Source organism: Chiroxiphia lanceolata, chromosome 1 (assembly GCF_009829145.1).
Source record: "Chiroxiphia lanceolata isolate bChiLan1 chromosome 1, bChiLan1.pri, whole genome shotgun sequence".
Classification (NCBI taxonomy): domain Eukaryota; kingdom Metazoa; phylum Chordata; class Aves; order Passeriformes; family Pipridae; genus Chiroxiphia; species Chiroxiphia lanceolata.
In genome coordinates this window covers 99,133,039-99,147,723 of record NC_045637.1, presented here as the reverse complement: position 1 = coordinate 99,147,723, position 14,685 = coordinate 99,133,039, and the positions used below count along the sequence as shown (strand labels likewise).

General features: G+C 40.3%; 1 protein-coding gene across 9 annotated transcripts in view; it reads left to right on the top strand.

The window, feature by feature from the left end:
• The window catches only part of TNS3 (tensin 3), a 229,485-nt gene that overhangs the window by 9,277 nt on the left and 205,523 nt on the right, over nucleotides 1–14,685 (top strand). The window contains exon 1 of one of the 9 annotated variants that reach the window (XM_032690365.1): nucleotides 823–841. The exons of 6 other annotated variants lie outside the window; for them this stretch is intronic. The gene's annotated coding sequence lies outside the window, so the exon portion shown is untranslated. Of the gene's footprint in view, nucleotides 1–822; nucleotides 842–11,115; nucleotides 11,148–11,570; nucleotides 11,630–14,685 lie in introns of those variants that run through there. 2 more of the 9 variants (XM_032690383.1, XM_032690374.1) reach the window with 2 other exon arrangements.

Below are 14,685 nucleotides of genomic sequence, written 5' to 3'. Positions count from 1 at the left end.
TTTTATTTATTGTAACCAAAATAAAAGAATAAAACCATAACGCAATCCTATACAAACCACCTACATTTAAGATAATGTTTATGTAAATCAGGAGAAGGCAATATTAAAGATGCCTTTGCAAAGAACCCAAAGGAAAGCAAAATGAAAACCCAAACTCACCACCAAGAACAAATGCAAAAATTTTTCCCTTAGGCCTGTAAATAGCTCCTCTGTGACCTGTAGCTATCCTAAATAAATTTATAACCTGAAAAGTAAATATTTATTAACCTTGATGATTTCTCTGCTGAAAATGGAAATACCTAAAGAGAAAGTCTGGAATCTCTCAGACTGAAAAGAAAATTTTTATCAATATTTTCAGAAACAGAAATGTTTGCGAGAATCGTCGCTCTTGTAATATACCCTGCTTTTGGTTATACCAAGTATTCTTTTCTTCATGTGGTAAAAGCTGACTGCACTGGAGAGTCGTCTCCCTGGATTAAGTGCCACATGCCAAAGACACTGACTTTAATCAAACTTGGAGTCATTTAAAGCTGTATTGTGGCACTGTTGAAAGTCAGGGGAAGTTACTCTAAATGGATTGCAAGCACAGAGATACTCAGCATTACATGCCGCCTTTACTACTCTTTTCAGCTTGATATTCCCACTAATTTATAACTAGTAAGCAAGTTCCCTCCATAAAATAAGTTGTGTCATCTGACAAGCTGACTTTGTTATATGTTGTGTAACATTTTCCAAGCCTTTATTCTGCAGTCTGAAGGAGCTGTTGCACACTGCCATTAATCTCAGGGCCCCTGCCATCCCTCTCCTTGGGCTACCATGGCCATCGCTTGACTCTAAACAAGTTAGTATCCATCTGCTGGTTTCTGCACATCTCTACTGTATTTCTGTACAACTCTACATTATGTATCTGTCTATAAGTTTGACTGCTCCTTGTTATTTATATCTCCAAGTTTTCTTGGTGAGAAAGAATAAGAAAAGTGATCAATATTTTATCTTTCTGTGTAATTTTAAATTATTTTCCTTCCTGTCAGTCTTTATTTGCACTGATTTTGTTGTCCTATAGCACAGTGAAACACTGGGAACTTGTTTTGCATATGTCTCCCTGGTGATGAAAATGAAAGGAAGCATGGTGGATTTGAGGCTATAGCATGAGTTGAATGGAAGGAAGTGGTTTAAGACATGCAGTGGTGTATCTTAGATTCAGAAGTCACATGCATTTAATAGCTGTCTATTGATCTGCAGAAGAAGGTGCAAGCTATCTCTGGGACGCATAGACCCTGATGTCAGTGTTATAGCTGTCTGTCTGCAGCATTATGAAAGCTGGAGTCCAAAGAGAGGTGGCATAAAATACTGCAAGTCCAAGATGTCATCAAAATGTGTGCAAATTATTTAAACCATTGTCAAGACTTATACTGAAGAAAGATGTTAGTGTTCTAATTTCTAATTCTAATTTCTAGAACTAGTGTTCTAGTTTCTAATCTGTCAGGTAGTTAGATACTTTTGCTAGATTTTTTCAACACTAGCAAAAAGGTTTTGTAAGGTATTTATCTACAAAAAAAACCAAACTCAAACTAAACAGGAGTTAGCCTTATTGCTAAAATTAAAGTAATTGACATTTAATAGGAATTTAAATAAATCTAAATTAAATATGAAATCTGATAATCTGGACATAGTGGTAAAAGTGGAATAAAGAGAAGAAAATGACAAACTTAGCAAAGGGAGGTGATTTAAAATGACTGTGCAGGTACAGGCATTTTTGGAAATAGAAAGGCTTGAGCTAAGTAAAGGGCAGAAAATGGATAGAAACCAATGTAATTCTGCTTTATATTCTACTTAGAGTTTATATGCAAATACTCTGATGGTAGAAAGGCACTTGTGCTGGTTTAAAAGTTAACCAGCAGGGGAAACCAACCCAACTCAAAAGAGAGATTACAAGTCAGAATAACAATTTAATAAAATAATACAATAAGTATGACCACACAGACAAGCAACCGGCCCTAACCCACAAAGCCCAAAAGTACAACCCAGCACCCGGGGGCACAAACAAAGTGGTGCTCCCTGGGCCCCCCCTTGAGTCCAAAGCAAAGGGAGAGGGGAAAAACCTGCTGGTGGGAGAGCTGCTGCAGTCCGGCCAACAGTGGTGATTGCAGTCCAGTTGAGGGTGGTGGTCTCAGTCTGGTTGAGAGCGGTGAGCTGCAGTCTTCCTCTGGATCCCATGAGTGGTAAAAAGGTTCCGAAACTCCAGGTTTATATACTCTCCAGTTCAGGCAGGAATGTTCAGTCCTCCCCTCAGAGTGGGGAATTCCATAAAAGGGTGTTTAGTCCTTCCCTCAGAGCGGGGAATTCCATAAAAGGGTATGAGGGTGCTCATTCCATAAAAGGGTATGAGGATGCTCATTCCATAAAAGGGTACGAGGGTGCTCAGGAACATTTCCCCCCCCACCTCGCAGGCCTCTACTGACAACAGTTTCTGGGAAAATGGCATGGAAGGCTATAGAATACACAGTTTTGGGCTACACCCATCCAGTGATGAATCGGTCCCAGCTGTTCTAACTAGGACTGCACTCCAGGTTCTGAGGGCTATGGGCCTTGCAAGTCAACAGGAAGCTAGCAGTGGATCCCAGTTAGGATGTACTGTACTATTAAACTAAAGAATGGGCACATTCATAATGCACAAAAAGGTGAACACCAGCAAAAGTAAAGAAAAGTAGGCACTGTATATATCAGCTTTAATAGCAACTACATATATGGTGTTCAAAGCTGAAGATAATAAAATGGTGCAGTAAAGTAAGGGAACATAGTAAATACAGAAGAAATAAGAACTGATCCCAATTGTATTCATGGTGGAAAGGACAAAATATGTAACAGGGAATTCTACTAGAAACGAAAGAGTTGCTCTTGGGTAAACCTTAATTTCAAACCTTTCACTTTTCAAAATTCATCAATTATTCAGTTGTTCCAAAATAGTTATTTACATGATTCCCTGATTTCTCTGTCAAGGTTGTTCTGAAAAGGGACAAAAATTCCTATCTCCAAAGTTTTTGGAAGTATTTTAATGGTAAAATGAATTTGTAGAGAAGTTCCTCTCACTTTTAGTATGGAGAAGGGAGTGGCTGACAGGATGGGTCTTATAAAACCTGGGCATGAGTTAATATGCTAGGAGAAATTGTTATATATACTTTAAAGGCAGTCAGCCTCCCTGTATATCACTTTCAGTGATAACTCACTAAAAAATGGCAAGATGCTTTGGATATAAGAATGAATACATGGATTTAATTATACGTAAAGTCACTGGTATTGTGATAAACTGTTATCCACACGTACTTCCCCTTCTAGTGCACTAGGGATTAGTTGTAAGGAAATGATGTTATCAGTACTGTTTTGTGATCTATGCAAAGTAAGCTCTGACCTTAACACAGCTCTTGCTGAACAGTTGTTTGGTTTGAGTGATTATTGAAAACTCAAACTGAAATGCTGCTTACTTAGCAATTTTGGCATTTTATCTATTTCATCAGAGTGTACAGATGAGGTTGAATTGGCTGAGTCTCTATTCAGTAATCTCTGCTCAGGTACTGCATGTTGGAAGTACCTGAGCAGAATAGTAGTAGGGTACTTGCACTGTTGATTAAACTTGGCCCTGGGATCTAAATCAGGGAAAACAGAATAGCCTTCCTTTGAACAAGGGCATTCCCTTTCTTTACTTGAGTTTAGGTTCAGATATAGCATTACCAAATGTCAGACATGAGATCTCCCCTCCACTTCTATACCTATAAATTACGAAGCAGTACTTAGTAGAATTCCTCAGGGCACAAGAGTTAAGGCTGCATGATGTGCATGCTTGAGGTTTCTGTGGCCACATTTGCAAACAATAAATGTTGTGTTTTTATCTTATTTCCCTTGGGGAATATCTTTTGTGTAATTTGGTTAAATGGTACGTGGATTATAAGTGTGTACCTGTGTGTATATAAATACATACCCACAATTTACCCCCAGGCAGAAATATGAATAAATTGTTAAAGGTCAACAGTTGTCTTGTTGCTGACAGAGGCTCTCTCTTGATGAGCCAAAGAATTATGCTTTCTTAGTTATGTTCACTCAGGTAAGTTAGCTGAATGTGATGGAAGAGTTCTCTTGGAAGTTTGTCAATGTGCTAACATATCTTAAAGACACGTTTGCTATTTATATTGTAAATTACTTCTAGAATGCATCATAACTTGGCCTGATAACTTGGCTTCAGATGTTCTGTGAAGCTATAAACATGACGTTGGTTAGAGCTTGGTGCTAGTAATGCCAGGGTTGCAGGTTTGATCCCTGTACAGGCCATTCACTTAAGAGTTGGCCTAGAGGATCCTAGTGGGCCACTTCCAACTCAGAATATTCTGTGACTGTGAACAACAGTGAGATCTTAAAATACAGCTTTTGATGTGTTTCAAGTTGTTTGAGATTTTGTTGTACCTTTTTATGGGGGCTGTTTAAAATAGAACCTTAGAAGCCCACCAAGTTTCTTTTTCTAGACCCTCTCTCCTCCACTAAATGCATTAAGCATTGCTGCAGTGAGTGTTGGAAGAGAAAGGAAAAAGCAATTACAAAAATCTGAGTCATGTAGTTAGGCTACCACCATACCTTTTTCTGCTATTGCAGTAGGCATAGGAAGGATCCAAAATAGCTATAAACTTGACAAAGCTTGAAAGAGAAATTCCCTTATTGCAAAAAAAAAAAAAAAAAAAGAATGTGAGGTAACATTCCTTATTTTAGGCTTAGTTCTGTTCTCCATACTGAAGAGAGAAAAGCACTGTACCTAGCTCATTTCGGAGTTGCTACTTTTGGAATAATGCAAGATCAGGAAGATTTGTCAGTCTGTAAATTTGACATACATCAGCTATTCTGCTGACATAGGTAAATAAGTAGATATGCCTTGCCCATAGCAACTTTCTGTAGTTCTAGGCAACATCTACTACCTGTGGCTTTGAGAACGTGGATTTGCTTGCCCATACTGTTCATTTTATTGTGAGTCTTGCAATAATTTGGTATATTTATAAAGTCCAGGTTCTGAAGATAAGTAAATAATACATTAATCTCAGTTTTCTTTGTTATGAGTAAAGTTCCTGGTTCTGGATAAAGGCTTGAAAATGTGAACTCTCCAGCCTTAAAAAACAAATGGCAAAGAAAGGGAATTAAAATGAAGATTATTATGGATGAAGAGGGTCTTCATCTCAGAATTTTGTCTTGCTCTACTTTATAAAGTTATAAGGTTGGAATGGCACCATCATATCAGTTGGGAGTCCTTTTAGGGAAAATCCCTTTTTCTAAACTGATGGAGCACTGCTGACAAAGCCTCAGTGGAGATGGATGCCTCCTGGCAGAAGAGTAGTTCTCTGTGTGTGGCTCATATTGCTAGAACAGGTGAGATGGCTGTAGTGGCCAAAGAGATCCTGTAGGCCAGGATGTAAGTGCAACGTAAGTCTGTGCTAGGAAGATGTGTCAGCATAAGTGGGCCAAAAGTGTGGGACAGCACCAATTAGGGGTCCGTAAGCTCTACACGAGAAGTTAAGGGCTTTCACAGGTGCCTGAATGGACATAGAGAATAGCTCATGACAGTGCTTCTTGTCACTTACTGTAAATAACATCTTTGTCTTTATTTGTGTAAGAGTGGCATAATCTAATGGGTAGGCAGAAAGCAACTTTTCAGAAACTTCTATGGAGAATGCTGAATTGTAAGAAGTTTTTTTTTTATTGTCTTCATTTAGTACAATGAGAAAATATGAGCACCGAAGATGCAGTGAAATTCTTAAAACATTCCATATCACTAGAACAGATTTCAGTGAGAAATTTTATTGTTTTCTATCCTATATTTTTCTTGACTGGGTACTATGCTGAGATTTGGTTATTGAACAAGTAGCTGATGTGATTCCCCTGTGTTTTATAATTGCTGCTATGCTAAAGCTTTTCTTCCTTCTCATTCAACTCTTATAATTTTGGTTTGTCTTGCAGAGTTGAATGTAAATTCTGGGAAGATACAACAGACTTATTTGTGTCCCTTGTTCACTCGTAATACTGTTCCTCTGTTCTATCTTATTATAGCTAACTGGAGGTATTTTCCTGATTCATGTGGCTACAGTTATCTTACTGCAACTCTCCTGAAGTCATGGGACAACATAAGCTCACATAAACTTGAAATTGGTGTCTCCCCGTATGATTCAAACTGGGGAGAAAAGGATTATTTTCATTTATAAACATCGGAGTGGAGGGGAAAGGATACAGGAGTTTGAAACGGGATTTGGTGCCTGGAGGCAGACATGTCTCAACTCACATGTCATTCAACTCGGTAATGTTTTTTATACAGCTGATATTATAATTAAAGTTGAGGAAAATTCATTAAACTGGAGATGACTTTATGACGATTGATAGCTGACACCACTAGACCATAACTGGGAGGTAGGAGGCTATGCGTAGGCTTGAAGAAAGCTTGCTTTCTCTTCAGTTTAAGGAAATCCTACCATCTCCACTAGCTAGTGTACACAGTTACTAACATTAATACATAGACACACAACGTCTACAGCAGATTCTGTCTCAGAGCTGTTAGCTGAAAAATAAAAAGTCCTCTACACATTATTCTGAGCTGGGCCCTGTTTCACTATATGAAGAAGGGAGGTGGAGGAAGAGAAATAAATTATTTTGAAGCTCCCATGCCATCAAAAAAAAAAAAAAAAAAGGCAGTCACCAATGCTTAGAGTACGTATGGAGCAATGCACTGAGATTTGAGAAGGCATGTTGCAACATCCAGCTCTTGGTTCTCTGTTTTCTTGAACTCTGTGTAGCCAATTGCAGCAACTTTTGTATCCTCTGCACTGAATTTTCAGTCATATTACACTAAGTATATGACACGTGGCATTTGATTCATTGCCCACCCAAGAGTTGAAGAATTGTGCAATTGATCCCTGTGTGTGGAACTTCTGTCTGAGCCCTATGAGAGGAAGTGATTGAGTTCTGAGAAGAGCAAGAAGCAGCAACTGTTTTACTTTTCATTTAGTTCTCTTTCCTATCAGTTTTCTCTGTATCAACTAACACGTGATTTCCCTCACTCACTACCACCAGACTTGTGTTGAAAGCACCTTCTGGACTTGGGAGTTTTTTCTGGACTATAGTCATGCTAGTATATGTTACACAAAGCAGCAATTATACAGTACATCAGAGGCTTTTCTACAGCCTTCACAATTTTACTTTTAAACTTGCCAATTGCAATGTTTCTCACTAGTTTCTTCTTACTGCTTTTTTATTTTTTCAAGGGGAAAAAAATAAAAAAGAGGAACAATTCTAGGAAACTGAACAATAGTGGATAATGTAAAGTATCAGGCATTTTTTGTTATATCACAGGGCATCAAGTATTGGATTACGTGAATAATTACACACACAGCGCTCATTATATCATAATATATATGAGCCAATGTTAAAACTACGTAGTCCTACCTTTTAATGGTTATTTTCAGCATGCCTGTACTATCTTGTAGTGGGCAATGTAGACATGTCCTTGCAAGCTGATAACCTGCAAAAATGTAATCATTTATTAGGAACATAATAAGCAAATCAGTACAAGGAGAAAATGTTGTAAATACTGTGCAAGGTTCTTGTCCATTTTTCATAAAGAATCAGAGTACCAAAAGACAATAAGATTAATGTCAGATTTTTCTGCAGCACACTATAGGTATGGACTGAAGTTATTAATAGTTTAGAGAGATTTTGTATTTATCATTTGATTTTGTACAAATAGAATGTTTCAGAAGGTTAATGTAGATTTATGTTTCATTGCTACACTTGTAAGACAACCACTGGTGTGTTTGATCAGTTAGCAGATTTAACATGAGCTTTTTGACCACCACAGATACCATGTATCATCTCTACTAGTAAGTCAGTGATGGAAAATAGGTAATGTGAGTTCATTCCTAGAACATAGAACATGGGGTTAAATATGGTCAGTTGGTGTGGTAACTTGAATATGTATGAAATTGTGACTTGGTGCCCAAAGTTGACATATGGAGGGGCAGTTCATAGAATCATAAAATAGTTTAGGTTGGAAAGGAACTTAAAAATCATCAGTTCTGTTAACAGTACATGAATGAGATGATTATTACTTGTACAGCACTGCAGCTATAAGGATTTGTTTTGTTGAAAATGAAAGGAAGCAATAAAACCAGTTACTAGAAAACTCTGCTTTTTTCTTGTTGCAAATAAAAATGTGGTGGTTGTTCATCCTAGAATACAGAACTGCTGGGGAGACATTTATGAAGCATTGTAAATTCTTAGGCTACTGTTTATGTTACATAGTTTCTTTGGAGCTACTTAAAGCTAATATTTTGTGATCTGACACTAAAGTCAGATTACAAATTTATATTGTGGCCTAGTTTGAGAGAGTATACCAAGTTTCAGGAGACTTGCTCAAGGGAAACTTGGTATGTGTCAAGTACTCTCTACACAAATGTGACGTATATCTCTATGCCTTATGAGTGTTTATAAATATAGGATATGTCATCACTGTATATACTTTATGCACATGAAAGAATATTGTTTTAGTTTGTGTTTGTGTTATTTGAGCAAAATAGCAATAGGACTGAAACCATTTTTCTGTGTTGTGATCTCTGCATAGCTTGCTCTCCAAGTTTTTGGTTGCTGATAAGTGTGAATGGTTAGTTTCAACACAGTGATGATTGACAAAGCAATTCCCCTTCATTCTGATTAAAAAACTTTGTTTACCTGATACATGATTCAAATTTCATTACTTCTATAGAAAACAGTAAGAATAAAGCACATTGCAAAATCAGTGACCCCCAGTGTGTAAAAGATATGAGTCATTACTATAACTCTTCTTACTCCATTATTTGGAATGTTTAAAAGTGTTTGTGGTGTTATTAAATTAGAAGGCAAGACTATTTTGATTAGCAGGTTAATGTAGCAACTCCCTTCATATAGCAAATTCCTTGATTAAGCAAGTTTGTGTCTGAGATGAATGCTTAATTTGGTCATTGACTACACCTCTGGGCAAATTCAAATACACTGAACCTTCTTTAAAACACAGACACAGATTTTCTCTCTCCTTTCCTATTCTTCCTCATTCCTAGGAGAAGTGAGGAGGGTAGGAATTCAGGGTATAAAGATGATAATTACAGATGTAAACATATAAGAAGCTATCATTTATTATAGATGTAATATAAAATGTAAAGAACGTGGTTATGCTAAACTAACACTGTGGCATTAACCCTACATACTGAACTTCCTGACATTGAGCCTTCACATTTTTGTGTTGTTCAAGGTGTTATGCAAAAATAAATACTTTTTTTCCTTTGGCTAGTGTCGTGTAAAAATATGTGCATCTGTAAGCTGATATCTGCATATATATGAAGTATTGCATTTCAAAATCATGTGTCTGAGTGCTAAATCCCATGATAGTTTAAATTTTTAAAAATATAATAATTTCTGCCTTTTTTCCTTGGAGGTCAAGTTTTGAAACTTTTGCTTGAAAGCTAGAAGGTGACTGTAATTCTGTTTTTGTTTTGTTGGTGAATTTTTCAGGTGATTTGTGTGATGGGGCTTTAAGAGAAACATCAAATGTTGTGAGGCTTTGAAGGTGCTGATTATCTGTACACTGCTGATTAAGAGCTTGGTCCCATTCCAAGAGCCTCTTGGCTTAATTTAGGGACACATAAGATATTATTTAAATGAGCCATAACAGTGGGGTTATGCAGATGGCATTGATCCAGCAGGAAGTCTAAGAAAAACTGTATCTCAGAAAACAGTGAGATGCACATGTCTAAAAGATTTGTAACACGTTCTCTTTCTCTCCTTGGCACAAAGAAAAAGAAGAGATTTAAAATGTGATGATGAATAAAGGATTTTGATTATGTCTGCTTCTAAATGTGCTAGAGCTTTTCTAGCAATATAATATAGTCTTCTCTAAGTGAGACCCTAAGCATATCTGGGAACTAGTGTGTCTTTTGTTTGCATGGTGTTCATTATATTGCTCTCCCAGTGACATGTATTTGTTCGGGTGTCATTGCCTTCCATATGGTCAGCTGTCTGCCTATTCCCATAATATGAAGCATTGCAAAGAACAGACTTTGAACTTTGAAACCTGGCTCTGGGATCTCTATTGGTGGTCCTTCATCCTCAGTGTAACAGAATTGCACATATTAGCCACTGTATTGCCTAAATACGTCTGGGGGAAATGCCTAGTGCTAGAATGGGCTTGGCTGTAAATCTAGTCTCTAAGAGTAATAGAGTAAGGTATCTATTCTTGCTTATCACTTCTATCAGCTTGTTCCTGGATCAAGCTACAAAGAGGTCACATCAATATGATGTCATAACAGGCATGTTCAAATCCTTTCCATTGTTGCTGATGATATGCATTCACCTCTCAAGTTATGACTCAGCTACCAGCTAATAGTGTGGTCTGTGTTAGCCATCTCAATCCTATAAATGAAGTTCCTCTTTGCTTCAGGAAATATTTGATTTTATATATATATATATATATATAAATGTATATATATATATTCTAATGCAAGGAATGGGCCTCAGGTTATACCTGTTTCAGCTAAGTTTCAGGGTACCTAAGGAGATGAAATTCTACATCAAAGGACGGACATGAACTCTCATTTCTTGCAACTTGGGTGAAACTTCTGCTTTCTGAAATGTGAAGTAAAAGGGCAGTAGTACCTCTGTTTCCTCCCTGCCCTGTTCTTTGTGTTATGCCATGTAAGTTATCCCCTTATTCAAGAGTCAGCAGCTGTGAACCAGCAGGTACAGAGGACAGTGCCTAGCTTGTGGATCCTGCAGAACTCCAGGTCTGAAGCTGCCCTTTCTTGAGCTTACCTGAAGGGAGAGGTTATTCTTGCTGTGTAAATAACTTAAATGTCAGTGCAGTAAAGAACTGTACTTGCATGAACACACGGAATATAGAGCCTTAGGCAGCGTCTAAGCAGTGCTTCTGGGGATCATCCTGGCACCTCTGGTGCCGTGCTGAGAAACTTAGGCAGGTGTAGACCTCTCGGCACCCAGCCAACTTCGGCCTCGTTACTGTGGCCTCTTAGCACGTGGCTGCCCATGGCTGTAGGGCTCACTCTTCTGCCGGCAGCCATGGCAAGCCGTCCTGGAGAGAGGTAAGTGTTCGTGTCCCAGAGACTGCAACTCCCAGCCTTGCAGTTAAGCTCAAAGCCGCCGGGGCACGGCTAGGAAAGCCCAGCTATGCAGGGCCCGAGGGGTGGCGGCGCTCTCCTCGCCCGATGCCCTCCGCCCCGCTCCCAAGCGGACCAATCTTCCGAGCGGGGCAGCCAGGCTGCCGCGGGGAGATGGCGCCAGGGAGGGAGCCCGAGGACGGGGCCGGTGTTGTTGTCGCCGCAGGGCGAGGGCAGAAGGGCACGGCACGGCACGGCTGCTCCGCGCGCCCCCGCCCCAAGGCGGGAGTGGTGGTACGCGCCTCTTCCCCGCCTCCTCCCCAGCCTTGAACGAGGCGCTGGACGCTTTTCCCGGCGGGAGGAAGCGCACGAAATAAAAACAAGTGTGTCCGCGCTGAGGGAGGGGGATTTCTGCATCCCCTCACCGACCGAGCCGCCGTGCCCTGTTGCGGAGCCAGGAAAGCGAGGTAAACTTTGTCGGCCGTCGGGAGCCATGGGAGTGAGAGCGCGCCCGGCCGGTGCAGCGGCGCGAGGCTTTGTTACTAGGGGGGCGGAGGAGGTCTGGCGGCGGGGAGGGCAGGGAGGCCCCTTGGCGGCCGCAGTGCCGCCGCGTTTGGGACTGAGGAGAGACGGTGGTTCCGGGGGCAGCCTACACCGGGAGCGGAGGCCTGCACTCTCGCCCACGGGGGGCGCGTTAGGGCGGGAGAGGGGTAGTTAGTTGCAAGCGGTGGGGCTGGCCGGGGGCTGGGGCATGATCTCCAAGAGGGATCGGGAGCGCCGTCCGCTGGGACAGCGTTCACGAATTCGCGTTACCGGGAAGGTAAAGGTGGCGGAGCGCCGCCGCAGGGCGGGATGGCGCCGGGCTTGAGGGCCATACCGTCCGCAGGCAGGCTCCGGCCGAGGGACGCGGAAGGCGCTCTCGTATCTTTGTAGTCAAGCTGGGTCTCTCCATGCTGGGCAGCTTAGTGGCTAGGCACGCGCCTGGAAAGTTACTTAAACCCGTGGGCTTGTCAGGCAGGGAGATCCCCGGTGTGGGACTTAAGTGCGTCCGGCAGCGGGAAGCCGCCCTTACGCCCGGCTCCTCGGGTCGCCGTCCACGGACAGCCCCTGCGAGGCTGCCCGGCCTACTGCAGCGCATCTGTTCGTGTGTGTGATAAATGGAGTTGTCTTTGGTACCCACCCAGATCTCTCCCAGTGCCAAACTGCTGAACTATTGGCAGTGTTATGTTATTGGCAGTGTTTTGCCATCGCTGGCTAAATCTGCCAGCTGCATGAAGAAAGGTCAAAATCTCTAGTTGCTTCCTGGTGCCTTTACTAAATAAATAATATTTACTGAGGATCGAGGTTCAGGATCTTTGTGTGTCTTTTGACAACTGTACAGGTCATAAACCTGCATTGGTGCTGGCCAGGAGTGCAGGCTGGATAGCTCAGGCTCTAGAGCCGTGATCTTCCAAGTCGAGGTGGTCTCCTGAGTGGTAAGGAGTTGCATGTTAACCAAGGGTCACATTTCCAAGCCTAAGATTAGGTGATAATTGCAGCATTTTGTGGAATTTGATTTTTTTTTTTTAATTTTGGAATGCTGTGTACATGTTAAACAGAATTTTTTTTTGTGTTGAGGAGTGCCTGGTGGCATTACATTTGTAATAGCAGTGTTTACATTTTACTAGGTATGAAATGAAACAGTGGCGAGAGCTATAAGGGCGCTAGCTGTATGAATGAGACTGGGTCTTTTTAAGGTCATATTTGATAGGAAACTTCTGTATACTGCTCAACTTCATGACTGATTACAAACATCTTAAGCTGGCTGATCATTAGAAGAAACTGCTGCAGTTAGTTAGTCAAGTTTATTGTATAGAAGGCCAAGCAGGATTTTTCCTGAAAGTAATGAGGTTCTTGATGACTTTGAAGCTGTGAGATAGAACCTCTGAAGTATTTGAAGTAGTGGATTTTTAATCCTATATAGCCAAAACTGGCTTTTTGTTTGTGGTAAATAAATTGATTGTTTCTAATAAATAATGTTTATTGGAAAGCTTACTTAGTCAATTTGTTGGAAGTACAGGTGCTCATGAATCAGTGCTGCATTGTCAGGAGTTTTCCATGAGTTAAATTAAAACATTCCGTTTCAGCATAGACATGTATGTGATTATTTAGAGAAGACAGTGGCCACAAGTGGTTTAATCAGTGTTTTTTGCAATCTCTGATTTAATCCAAAGTACTTTTCTGCAGGTTGTTTTACTGAACAACTGTGATATTTTGGGATATCATTACCATTGGCATTACCTTCTTTGGCCTGCTCCTTGTTTGCTGGTCATTCAGAAAATATTTATATCTTGAACACAGAACCCACAACAGGGATCTTTTTCTTTCTCTCTTTCTCTGCTGCTTGCAGATGGCATGGGAGTCCATCCCTCAGGCTCATCTGTCTCTTTGACGATAAGCTCTATGCTGGCAGAAGATTGGACGATATCACTGAGATAGTGATATAATAGTGCAGAATATTGAAAAAATACAGCAATTTATTTTTCATTAGACAAAGCTGATTGAGAGTTTCTTCATCTCTTTTGTGTCTGAGTTTCCTTCTCTGTAAGTGACCAAAATGACAGAGAATGAGGTGGTATTTTTGAGAGATGTGTGGGTCTTATTTGGGTAAAACCTTATTAGTATTGTTACCCACGTGTCTCCTAAATATGCTCTTTAACAAAAATAGAGATGGTAACCAAAACAGCAAGCAGGGCTAAAATTGCAAAACAGCTGTAGTGAAGGAAAACCAATGCAAGGAAATTAATTTAAAAGTAACTAAAGATATAAAAACTTACTGACTGGTTAAGCATTTAATTTTAGGGCTTAGAGTTCAGTTTTATTCCTAGTGAGATTTTCTAGTGGTGTTTTTCTGGCTACCAGTTGAAGAATCAGATATTAATTCATTTGCATGTTGGAATAATCTCCTGATTGTACAATTCCTACCATAGTAACAAGTGCTAAATGTGCTTTATCCCTCAGCTTCACAAAACTTGTCAAAAATTTACAGCTTTATTTTTTTGCCACAGTTTTGCCCTTTAAGTGCAACTTAAAGTGTTGCATGGGTAGTCTGAGTCCTAATTCTCATTGAACAAAGTTGAGAAGATCGCAGTGGAAGTGATATTAAGTAAAGGTATTTGTTTACCTCATGTTGATGATTTAAGAATTAAAATGTATTGCTTGAGTGAAATGACACTGTAGAGCAGTTCCTTTTGTTTTCGATGCAGAAATGTCAGACATTTTTAGCAGTGGGGTGGATCAACAGGCTAAGACTGACCAGCACCAAGGAAGTGAAGCCTAGAAAAGAAGAACCTTTGCAGGTCAAGTTAACTTTAGTTCCTGCGCCTCAGTACAGAGGGCTCACATGTGGCACTGAAAGTAATCAGAAGTTACCATATCCTTATGAGGGTCTTTATAAAATGATCATCTCACTCCATGAGGATCAGCACGGCCAAGTCAGATATGGCAACACACTTTCTGAGCCCTTTTTAATTAAGAATGGTGT